The sequence below is a fragment of the Anomaloglossus baeobatrachus genome, unplaced genomic scaffold (genome assembly GCF_048569485.1).
Source record: "Anomaloglossus baeobatrachus isolate aAnoBae1 unplaced genomic scaffold, aAnoBae1.hap1 Scaffold_406, whole genome shotgun sequence".
NCBI lineage: Eukaryota > Metazoa > Chordata > Amphibia > Anura > Aromobatidae > Anomaloglossus > Anomaloglossus baeobatrachus.
In genome coordinates, this window is record NW_027443396.1 from 98979 (window position 1) to 112031 (window position 13053).

A 13053-nucleotide genomic window follows, 5' to 3' on the forward strand; every position below is an offset into this window, starting at 1 on the left:
TGGGGAATTTCCACACACCTCCACCTGCAGAGCCGCTGTCATGGGTGACAGTTATGTGGTTGCTGGCTATAGAAGGTCACAGCATCTGGCTGCGCAGAATGCTCCCTGACTTTCCATTGCTCCTGCTGTCAGTATTAATTTCCTGCTGGATTTCTCTCTCCCCCTTTTGGACCCAGCAGGAGCTCATCTTACACCTGATCATGAGCATTATCTGGGTGCTGAAATACCAGATACTTCCTTGGACTGATGCTGGTGATATTTTTAGCTCATTCAAGCCTTGGTTGCAAGCAGGAGGCTTGTACTCCTCTGTGGTATAGCAGTTGATCTTCTACCTGTGTCACCTGTAGATAAGTAGTTCATGCATTTCCCTGTGTCCTCCTTGTGTCTTTAGTGGGGTTGATGAAGAGATCATCCCACCCTTTCCCTATTTAGGGCCCAGCAGTAGTTATAGCTAGGGTCAGGTATCCAGCTCGGCGCAAAGGTGAGGAACCTATCTATGGTGGTGAGGGCCCAGGGACCAGCGGTAGGATCGGTCAGGGGTCACCATCTTCCCCTTCCCTAGACACAGGATTTTCCTTACCTTCCTTTTTGCTGTTCGCTTGGTGCTTCCCAACCCCCGTATCTAGCGAAACAGCCGCACAGTATACATGTGGGTAGAGGCTAGATCGGAGTTGATTTTTTGAGGGGGAGGAGTGATTTCATGAAATCATGATGTCACCGGAAGGGGCGGGGCCTCCTCAGTGCCGTGCAGATCTGTGGGCGGGAAGCGGCAGTGCTCGGCGGATGGATCCTGACCCTGAGGTGGGGGAATATTCAGCTGTCCCTCATTAGTTATAGCTCTGGGGTCTCAGCCTGGATGTTGGGGGCACAGAGCAGCGTCTCCTGTCACCACTGGGGGCTGCAGCTCGTGTATATCTCAGGGCATGTACTGAAGCTGCAGCACTGTGCTGTGGAGGCTTCCATAAGGTAAGTGTCTTATGAAGGGGGGGTTACACCGGGCAGGGGGTGATGCTGTGGAGGTTTCATAAGGAATGTGGGGGTTATTCTAGGCAGGAGGCGACGCTGCATGTTTGGGGGGCTTGCAGGAGGCAATGTGGAACGTTTAGGGCGGCTCGCACTTGCCACGGAGCGACTGCATGTTTGGGGTGGACTCGCACTGGACAGGGGGTGAAGCTTCACGTTTGGGGGGGCTGGAACTGGGTAGTTAGCGACGCTGCACGTTTGGGGGGGGCTTGCAGGGGGCGATGCTGCACGTTTTGGGGGGGGGGCTTGCAGGGGGCGACACTGCATGTTTGGGGGACTCGCACTGGCCAGGGGGCGACGCTGCACGTTGGGGGGGGCTTGCAGGGGGCGACACTGCATGTTTGGGGGACTCGCACTGGCCAGGGGGGGACGCTGCATGTTTGGGGGGGGCTTGCAGGGGGCGACGCTGCATGTTTGGGGGACTCGCACTGGCCAGGGGGTGACGCTGCACGTTTGGGGGGGCTGGCACTGGGCAGTGAGCGATGCTGCACGTTTGGGGGGGGGTTGGCACTGGGCAGTGAGCGACGCTGCACATTTGGGGGGGCTGGCACTGGGCAGTGAGCGACGCTGCACGTTTGGGGGGGCTGGCACTGGGCAGTGAGCGACGCTGCACGTTTGGGGGGGCTGGCACTGGGCAGTGAGCGACGCTGCACGTTTGGGGGGGCTGGCACTGGGCAGTGAGCGACGCTGCACGTTTGGGGGGGCTGGCACTGGGCAGTGAGCGACGCTGCACGTTTGGGGGGGCTGGCACTGGGCAGTGAGCGACGCTGCACGTTTGGGGGGGCTGGCACTGGGCAGTGAGCGACGCTGCACGTTTGGGGGGGCTGGCACTGGGCAGTGAGCGACGCTGCACGTTTGGGGGGGCTGGCACTGGGCAGTGAGCGACGCTGCACGTTTGGGGGGGCTGGCACTGGGCAGTGAGCGACGCTGCACGTTTGGGGGGGCTGGCACTGGGCAGTGAGCGACGCTGCACGTTTGGGGGGGCTGGCACTGGGCAGTGAGCGACGCTGCACGTTTGGGGGGGCTGGCACTGGGCAGTGAGCGACGCTGCACGTTTGGGGGGGCTGGCACTGGGCAGTGAGCGACGCTGCACGTTTGGGGGGGCTGGCACTGGGCAGTGAGCGACGCTGCACGTTTGGGGGGGCTGGCACTGGGCAGTGAGCGACGCTGCACGTATGGGGGGGCTGGCACTGGGCAGTGAGCGACGCTGCACGTTTGGGGGGGCTGGCACTGGGCAGTGAGCGACGCTGCACGTTTGGGGGGGCTGGCACTGGGCAGTGAGCGACGCTGCACGTTTTGGGGGGGCTGGCACTGGGCAGTGAGCGACGCTGCACGTTTTGGGGGGGCTGGCACTGGGCAGTGAGCGACGCTGCACGTTTGGGGGGGCTGGCACTGTGCAGTGAGCGACGCTGCACGTATGGGGGGGCTGGCACTGGGCAGTGAGCGACGCTGCACGTTTGGGGGGGCTGGCACTGGGCAGTGAGCGACGCTGCACGTTTGGGGGGGCTGGCACTGGGCAGTGAGCGACGCACGTTTTGGGGGGGCTGGCACTGGGCAGTGAGCGACGCTGCACGTTTTGGGGGGGCTGGCACTGGGCAGTGAGCGACGCTGCACGTTTGGGGGGGCTGGCACTGGGCAGTGAGCGACGCTGCACGTTTTGGGGGGGCTGGCACTGGGCAGTGAGCGACGCTGCACGTTTGGGGGGGCTGGCACTGGGCAGTGAGCGACGCTGCACGTTTGGGGGGGCTGGCACTGGGCAGTGAGCGACGCTGCACGTTTGGGGGGGCTGGCACTGGGCAGTGAGCGACGCTGCACGTTTGGGAGGGCTGGCACTGGGCAGTGAGCGACGCTGCACGTTTGGGGGGGCTGGCACTGGGCAGTGAGCGACGCTGCACGTTTGGGGGGGCTGGCACTGGGCAGTGAGCGACGCTGCACGTTTGGGGGGGCTGGCACTGGGCAGTGAGCGACGCTGCACGTTTGGGGGGGCTGGCACTGGGCAGTGAGCGACGCTGCACGTTTGGGGGGGCTGGCACTGGGCAGTGAGCGACGCTGCACGTTTGGGGGGGGCTGGCACTGGGCAGTGAGCGACGCTGCACGTTTGGGGGGGGCTGGCACTGGGCAGTGAGCGACGCTGCACGTTTGGGGGGGGCTGGCACTGGGCAGTGAGCGACGCTGCACGTTTGGGGGGGCTGGCACTGGGCAGTGAGCGACGCTGCACGTTTGGGGGGGCTGGCACTGGGCGACGCTGCACGTTTGGGGGGGCTGGCACTGGGCAGTGAGCGACGCTGCACGTTTGGGGGGGCTGGCACTGGGCAGTGAGCGACGCTGCACGTTTGGGGGGGCTGGCACTGGGCGACGCTGCACGTTTGGAAGGGCTGGCACTGGGGGGGTTGGCACTGGGTGACGCTGCACGTTTGGGGGGCTGGCAGGGGGCGACACTGCACGTTTGGGGGGGGGGGCTGGCACTGGGCAGGGGGCGACGCTTCACGTTTGGTGGGGGCTCGCACTGGGCAGGGGGCGAAGGGGGGCCTTGTGTGTGTGTGTGGGGGCCTTGTGTGTGTGTGTGGGGGCCTTGTGTGTGTGTGTGGGGGCCTTGTGTGTGTGTGTGGGGGCCTTGTGTGTGTGTGTGGGGGCCTTGCGTGTGTGTGTGGGGCCTTGCGTGTGTGTGTGTGTGTGGGGGCCTTGCGTGTGTGTGTGTGGGGCCTTGCGTGTGTGTGTGTGTGTGGGGGCCTTGCGTGTGTGTGTGTGGGGGGGCCTTGCGTGTGTGTGTGTGTGGGGTCCTTGCGTGTGTGTGTGTGTGGGGGCCTTGCGTGTGTGTGTGTGGGGGCCTTGCGTGTGTGTGTGTGTGGGGGCCTTGCGTGTGTGTGTGGGGGGGCCTTGCGTGTGTGTGTGTGGGGGGCCTTGCGTGTGTGTGTGTGTGGGGGCCTTGCGTGTGTGTGTGTGGGGGCCTTGCGTGTGTGTGTGGGGGGGCCTTGCGTGTGTGTGTGGGGGGGCCTTGCGTGTGTGTGTGTGGGGGGCCTTGCGTGTGTGTGTGTGGGGGCCTTGCGTGTGTGTGTGTGGGGGCCTTGCGTGTGTGTGTGTGGGGGCCTTGCGTGTGTGTGTGTGGGGGCCTTGCGTGTGTGTGTGTGGGGGCCTTGCATGTGTGTGTGTGGGGGCCTTGCGTGTGTGTGTGTGGGGGCCTTGCGTGTGTGTGTGTGTGGGGGCCTTGCGTGTGTGTGTGTGGGGGGGCCTTGCGTGTGTGTGTGTGTGGGGGCCTTGCGTGTGTGTGTGTGTGGGGGCCTTGCGTGTGTGTGTGTGTGGGGGCCTTGCGTGTGTGTGTGTGGGGGGGCCTTGCGTGTGTGTGTGTGGGGGGGCCTTGCGTGTGTGTGTGTGTGGGGGCCTTGCGTGTGTGTGTGTGTGGGGGCCTTGCGTGTGTGTGTGTGGGGGCCGTGCGTGTGTGTGTGTGGGCGTCGTGTGTGTGTTGGGTGGGGCTCGCAGGGAGAGAGGCTGCACGTTGGGAGGGGGCTGCACGTTGGGTGGGGGGGAGCTTGCAGGGGGAGAGAGGCTGCATGTTGTGGGGGGGGGAGGATGCAGGGGGAGAGAGGCTGCACGTTGGGGGGGGGATGCAGGGGGAGAGAGGCTGCACGTTGGGGGGGGAGCTTGCAGGGGGGAAGAGGCTGCACGTTGGGGAGGGGGGAGCTTTCAGGGGGGAAGAGGCTGCACGTTGAGGGGGGGAGCTTGCAGGGGGAAAGAGGCTGCATGTGGGGGCCGAGCTTGCAGGGGGAGGGAGGCTGCACTTTGGGGGGAGAGAGGCTGCACTTTGGGGGGAGAGAGGCTGCACGTTGGGGGGGAGAGAGGCTGCACGTTGGGGGGGAGGCTGCACGTTGGGGGTGGAGCTTGCAGGGGGAAAGAGGCTGCACGGGGGGGTGGAGCTTGCAGGGGGAGAGAGGCTGCACGTTGGGGGGGGAGGCTGCACGTTGGGGGGGAGCTTGCAGGGGGAAAGAGGCTGCACGTTGGGGGGGAGAGAGGCTGCACGTTGGGGGGGGAGCTTGCAGGGGGAAAGAGGCTGCACGTTGGGGGGGAGAGAGGCTGCACGTTGGGGCGGGGGAGCTTGCAGGGGGAGAGAGGCTGCACGTTGGGGGGGAGCTTGCAGGGGGAAAGAGGCTGCACGTTGGGGCCGAGCTTGCAGGGGGAGAGAGGCTGCACGTGGGGGGCTCGTGCTGGGCAGGGGGCCGTGTTGCACTTTGTGGGAGGTGTGCTATTAATCTTCTCCCTTTGTTTTTCTAACACAGTTTGTGACTACTGGCATCTGGGTGTAATTGCCCCCCGTCGTCCCACCTTAGAGACTGAGAGAACAGTGTGGTCTAATGCACATCACACCTCCTGTGTCCTCCAATGTATTCAACAAGAGGATTTTTATGGTAAATGGAGAAATACAATTTTTACACCTAAAACGCACGGGACTCCGATACAAAAGATTTTTTTTCTTTCATTGTTGCCAATGTCCAACATGGCTTTATTCTACGTATTGATTTGTAAAGTTGATTGTTACAGTATATATTTGTATCCCCGACCTACTGTCTCCCCCTCCCTAATTACCCTGTAGACTGTAAGCCCCCGAGAGCAGGGTCTGCGCCCCTCTGTACCAGTCTGTCAGTGTTATATATTTGTATCCCCGACCTTCTGTCTCCTCCCCTTTACCCTGTAGACTGTAAGCCCCTGAGGGCAGGGTCCGCTCCCCTCTGTACCCGTCTGTCAGGATTGGTTTATTCACTGTAATTTATATCTGTATTTTGGGTGTAACCCGTTCCCATGTACAGCATGGAATAAATGTTCTCTATAAATATATTTCTCTTTTTTTTTTTTTAAATTGATATACTTATTTTAATAAAACTGTTCTAGAGGGGGCGTGGCTTGCTGATGGCCGAGTGAGCTGCACTTGCTGGGAGCTCTGTCCTGAACTTCCCCCATTAGCCTCTATTAGAGCACATTAACATCTCCCTGCTTATGGGCAGATCCAGGAAAGTCACCGGACACCGAGGTGAGATAAAGGAGACAGTGAGCAGCATGGATCGTTTCCTCAGCCAGAGCACCTCAGCAGCCGTCAGGAACACTAGATCAATGATGGCGTCTGCCTCCCTCATGGAAAACTCACAGCCCTGGGAAAGTCAAACACAGACACAGCAGAAGCTGGGGAAATCACAGCAGGACTTCTCCAGCGAGGAGGACAATGAGGGAGATCTGCCTAATCTACATGAGATAAGTAAATCTATCAAGGCTTTGCCTACAAAAAAAGATTTGGACAGATTTGCTAGCAGGCTTGAGAATACTTATAAGAAAGAGCTGCAGGCACTGAAGTCTGAATTCACATACAGGGTAGAGGAAGTGGAGAAGTCCCAGGAAGCCATCACTGCTGAGTTGTCCCTACAAAGGAAAATATTACTTAGCCACTCAGCAAAGATTGATGAGCTCACTTCAGGGCAAGAGGACTTAGAGAACCGCAATCGGCGAAATAATGTCCGTATCCGTGGCATCCCTGAAAGTATTGGCACGCCTGAACTGGAGGCCATGGCACAGAAGCTCTTTGCTCACATTCTGGGAGAACAAAGCTCTGGGCCGATTGAGTTAGACCGCATACATAGGGCCCTGGGTCCCAAATCCCCTCCAGATTCACGTCCAAGGGACATAATATGTAGAGTCCACTTTTATAAGGTAAAGGACTCCATCATGTCCGCGGTGCGGCAGGCAGGATCCATCAACTACCAGGGGTCCCAGGTCCAGATATTACCGGATCTGGCTAGACGCACTCTGCAGCTGCGAAGAGCATTAAAACCCCTGCTCCAACACCTCCAGGACAGAAACATTCCATATAGATGGGGTTTCCCCTTCCAGCTGACAGCGCATAAGGATGGGAAATCAGCAATCTTTCGCAAACTCGGAGATCTGGCTAAGTTCTTGGGGACTTTCGAGCTTCCTATGGTAGCACTGCCGGATTGGCCCTCAGGCCCCCAACTCCCTGTGGAACCCCCAGTATGGCAGCCAGTCCGTCGCCATGGGAGACAAAGAGGTCATGACAAGAGCAATCCGACAGGGTAGCGGTCCTGTGTAGCACCCCTGTTTCCTACTGGGGATAACCTTCATGGGCCCTTCCGGCATGATAGCCAATTATCCCTGGAGCCACAGGGGAGGGCCTTTCCATGAAACTGCATCAAAGGCATCGTTGCAAGTTACTGTGATTTGTTGAAAGTCTTTCTCCTGTCACCTAATATTGCTTCTTTCCAGACTAGCATTGTGTTATTTCACAGGTGTTATCAGAGGTTCTGACATTGGGTCAAGTACTACTTAAACCTCATAGGAGGAAGCAGTAAACTGTTTGTGTTATAGATCCACTTGGACCCTCCACCTGGTGGACCTGGTTGGGAGTGTCTTCCCCTAGCCTTTACTGACCGGACCCTGTGGGGGCGAAGATCTTGGCCTTTTGAGAAATAAGCCCGGGAGACCCATGTGATTTTCTTGTTTTTTACAATTACTAGAATCTTGTCCCTGATCTGAACACTTTGCTTACCTACCGGGAATGCTGATTGGGGTCAATGCCTAGAATAATAGCCTGTTATGATGTTTACTTTTCTTTAGATGATAAAGTTTTAGCGGGAGCATATAGTTAGTGCGCTTTATAATGATATATCATATTGTATTAGAGGCGGGGGGTAAGGAACGGACTCGCTGACGTTCTTGGCTTCCTCTAACCCCCCTTAGTGCAAATGGCAATCCATTGCCATGGAAATTTTGCACCACTTAATACTAGGGTTCCTTACCCACCTTTTAGGTCTTTTGACCTAAACCTTGCTCTTTCTTTTCTCTGTCTTTCTTTCTTCTCTATCCTTCCCTCTCACCTGACTGGACCAGCCCCCAGATACCACATCATGCTTCCAGCTGACCTGCATTATGGATAGTGTCAAGTTTTGCTCCTTCAACGTTAAAGGTTTGAATGTCCCTGAAAAAAGAAAACAGATAGCATATTCCTGTCATAAGCAACGGGTGGCCATCTTGATGCTTCAGGAAACTCACTTTAGGTCAGATGCAATTCCTAAGTGTTCCTCGGCTTACTACCCGATTTGGCACCATAGCTCGAATCCTGATGCCAAGTCTAAGGGGGGTTTCCGTGGCATTTCATAGGCCCTTCATACCAGAGGTGTTAGACTCCTGTATCGACCCCAAGGGAAGATATATTTTCTTAAAGCTTTCTTGGAAAACCAATATCTTTGTTATTGCTAACATGTACTTTCCTAACCAGGGGCAGGACAGATTCTGTGCAGACGGGAGGAAAATTCTGGAAGATTTTGCGGACTCCTCTCCGGTGATATTAGGAGGCGATTTTAATCTACCAATGAACCCGGCCCTCGATGTGTCCTCGGGTAAGTCGTCCTATCCGGCCTCAGTCATACAAAGGGTCAAAAAGCACATGCATGGTCTGAGATTGGTGGACATATGGAGGATTCTTCATCCGGACACCAAAGATTACAGCTTCTATTCCTCGGTCCATTCTGTCTATAGCAGAATTGACTCCTTCCACATTTCTCATGCCCTCCTAGACATGACAGTAGAAGCGACCATAGGTAATATAATATGGTCAGACCACGCTCCCATTTACTTATCGATTCAGTTAGGGCCTCGTGTCAAATCAAATTTCACCTGGCGACTGAATGAAAACCTGTTACAGGATCAGTTATGCAAAGCGGACCTTACCCAGTCAATTCATAACTTTATTAGAGATCATGAATGTGATACCACTTCTCCTGCAATCCAGTGGGAATCACTGAAATGTGTATTAAGGGGCATTTTGATCTCACATGGTACCCGCCTGAAAAAAGAAAGAGCCATTGAAATAACGCAGTTATCTAACCAGATTGCCTCACTAGAAAGCAAACACAAACGGGACTCATCTCCTACAACCTACGCACAACTTTCTACAACCAGACATAAATTACTAGAGGTATTAGACCAGAAATCCAGGGGCTTAAGAGAACATCTCAAAAGCCGCTTTTATCAACTGGGCAATAGAAGTGGGAAGCTTCTTGCAAGGGCCCTCCATCCCCGCTCCATGAATACTTACATCCCTTTCATAAAAGACCCAGGAAGTGATGGTCATTTGCATAGCAACCAGGACATTTTAGCAGGCTTCCGCACATACTACAAGGCGCTTTATGATATTAGGGGACAATCGGGACACATAGCGACATATGGGACTCAAGATGATGTTAAAGCTTACCTGAAATCCCATAATCTCCCTTCCATCTCAAATGATACCTTACTGGAGCTGGAAGAGGACTTCTCCCTGGAGGAGGTCAATGCGGTAGTCTCAGATTTGAAGTCAGGGAAAAGCCCAGGTCCAGACGGGTTCTCAGCGGGTTTCTATAAACAATTTTCAGAACTTCTAAATCCTCTGTTCCTATCGGTCTGTAGATATATATCTGCAGGGGGTGCGTTCCCTCCCCAGGCGTTGATGGCCCACATCACAGTTATACCAAAACCAGGGAAGGACGCATCTCTTTGCTGCAACTATAGACCGATCTCGCTCATAAATCTAGATATCAAGCTTTATTCTAAAATGATATCAAATAGGTTACGAGACCTTCTTCCCAGACTGGTAAATCCAGACCAGGTGGGTTTCGTGCCCAGAAGAGAAGCCAGGGACAACACCCTGAGGACCATCTCCCTGATTGACGGCGCAAGACGTCACGGGATCCCCATGTGCATCCTGTCGGTAGATGCAGAGAAGGCGTTTGACAGGGTGCACTGGGGTTTCATGTTTCAGGTCCTTAAAAACATAGGGTTGGGAGAGCACATGATGAACAGAGTTACAGCACTCTACTCTTCGCCCACAGCACAAATCAAAATAAATGGCTCCCTCTCAGATTCCTTTACAATATGTAGTGGAACAAGACAAGGGTGCCCCCTTTCCCCATTATTATATATTCTGACCATGGAACATCTGGCGGTGGCATTGAGGAGCAATATATCAATTAAAGGGGTTACATTTCACAAACAGGACCATAAATTAGCTTTATTCGCAGATGATCTGCTCCTGTACGTTACCTCTCCACTCATTAGTCTACCCAACATAATGGCTGAATTGCGGAGGTTCGGATCTCTGAGTAATTTTAAAATAAATACTCATAAATCCGAAATACTGAATATATCTCTTCCTCCAATGCTGGTGACTCAGCTCAAAGCCTCTCTCCCCTTCAAATGGCAGGTGGATTCATTGACATACCTAGGAATTAAACTGACGGCAGATCCCCTTGACCTCTTTAAATCAAATCACCGCCACATTTCCAGGAAGTTAGAATTAGACCTCAATAACTGGAACAAACTCCAGCTTTCATGGTTTGGGAGGATAAATGCGATCAAAATGGACCTGTTACCGAAGCTGCTTTATTACTTCCAAACCATCCCCTTAGTATTGCCGGCCTCTTTTTTTCTCACGTCTGAAATCTAGCATAACCAAATTTGTCTGGGCACATAAACGCCCACGTATTTCCCACAAAATATTGAGTAGATCAAGGGATATGGGAGGAACTGGACTCCCTAATCTCCTTTTGTATAGCTACGCCTCTTTAGGGACGTGCGTTCTGGATCTATTTAACTCAGGTGAAACGAAAAGATGGGTGGAAGCCGAAAGCGCGCAATCTGATGTTGATCCGAAGGTAGTTATTTGGACCAGAGCACCACCCAGCTCCAGCTCTATCACCGTACCCTTTATCACAAAGCAATTGCGGAATTTTATGTCCCGAGGTAATAAATATCTTGACTTGTCCTCCATTCCAGGCCCATTGACACCGGTCCATAGTAATTCAGATTTTCAGGTGGGTTTCCATAGATCAACATTCCTCCATAAAAGGAAGAGTGACCATCCTATTATTCTTGACTTTATCTCAGACACAGGTATTAAACCCCTAGATAATTACTCTTCAGATATCAACAAATCTCAAGATATGTGGTTCTTCTTCGAACAGCTGAAAAGTTTTATAGTGTCTATGGCTAGAAGGGTAGACATCTATAGGGCACTCACACCCTTTGAGGCCCTTTGCCTAGAGAAGGATCCTCCAGGCCATACCATTTCGACCTTGTATGACTTGTTTCTCAGATGCAGAGGTGCGAGGGACGGCTTGCCTGGGTACTTTGGGAAATGGGAGAGAGAGTGGGGGAGGTCATTCTCGGCTGAGGAGCGGACCAAAATCCTTCTCTTTATTGGTAAAACTTCGCTGAATGTGATATCACAGGAGAGGTGCTACAAGATCCTATCTAGGTGGTATAGGTGTCCTGTGAGTATCCATGCTGCCTTTCCATCAGCCTCTGATGTGTGCTGGAGATGCCAAAAGGAGAGGGGAACCCTCACTCATATCTGGTGGTCATGTCCCCCGGTGAGATCATTCTGGGAGAGCATTTTCCAGTTACTCAATAAACTTTCCTTGAGGCAGATCCGGCCCACAAAAGAGTTAGCTCTCCTGTCCCTCGGGAATGTTTCTGCTTCAGGGTTTAGGAAAGGTTTATTAAGACATTTTTTAACAGCTGCCAGAAACCTAATTCCAAGATATTGGAAGCAAACTAGAATCCCATCACGGGATGAATTCATAGCAGAGTGCAACGAGATCTTCAGGATGGAGACCTTGATAGGTCAGACACTCGGCAACAAGGACAAAGTTGATGCTACGTGGGCCCCGTGGATCATGTTCAGGGACTCACCGGATATGGGTCTATGGATTCACGGGGGGGCAGGTATGTAGGTAATTTTCCATTCTCTTATTTCTGTACCTAGAAGGTTAGCCTTGAAAATGTGGTTTTGATGTAGGAGGGCGCGTCCACTCGGGTGGGAACTCTTTGTACCCTTCCCCTTTCATCTTACTTTCCCACGTTTCTGTTGTCTTTACTGTCTCTAAATTCTTCTTCCACCTCCTCTTCTTTATCTCTTTTTTTTCAACTTGTTCTTCCTATTTCAAACACATACGAATTGTACTTGTTATTTTTGGTCGCCAGTGGCGCAGGTGTAGTCAAAGAACTGTTGTGTTTTTAGCAGCTAGCATGGATATATACCCTCAGCCTGCGTGCTGTGCAATTGTTTGATTATCTTCTTCTATTCTAATAAACTTTGATTTGAACAAAATGTCTGATGTTCAACATTTTACTACAATACATTTTTCACTTAAATAAATATAAGCAATATATGTAGCAGTCGGTGCAAGGGAAATTGAGGAGTCGGAGTCGCAGGTTTGGCTTACCGACTCCACGGCCCTGATTACTCCTGTGCCCCCGCTGCTTGGGTCCCCGCCAGTCTCTGGATTTCCTGTCAGTTTAGTCAGTGATAACAAACGTGATCTCTGCAGTCAATCAGTGGCTGAAGCATTGACCGAAATAACCAGTGATTGGGAGTGGAGGAGACGTCTTAGTCAGCAATTCAATTTATGTTCCAGTCCATACGAAACAAGAGAATACAACTTCTACACGTTCTGTCTCCTCATATGTTTCCCCTTATTATTGACAGTAATTGAATTATTACAGCAGATTTTTTATGATGTTACATCATCTTCTCCCCATTCAGGTCCCTACAATATCGGATCCTCTCAGTGGAGATCTTCTATAGAAGAGAATTCTCCTGATGGCTATGGACAGGAACAAGATGGCGGAGAGGATATTACACCTCACCCTAGAGATCCTCTTCCGGCTTACTGGAGAGGTGAGAGATTCTGATGACGTCACATTACATCATTCTTATCTATGGGAATAACAGATGGACAGAACTGGAGAGGTGAGGACTCTGGAAATGTCTATAGTGAGATTTATTACTGTGTCTCTCCATAACCAGGATTACACAGTAGTGAAGAAGACCTCTAGTGAGCGCTGTCAGGACCCTGTGTCTGAGGGATGGGGAAGACCCCTGAGCCCAATCACGGGGCCTCCACCTCACCCCCCGATACATGAGGACATCAATGACCAGAAGATCCTAGAACTCACCTACAAGATGATTGAGCTGCTGACTGGAGAGGTGACACT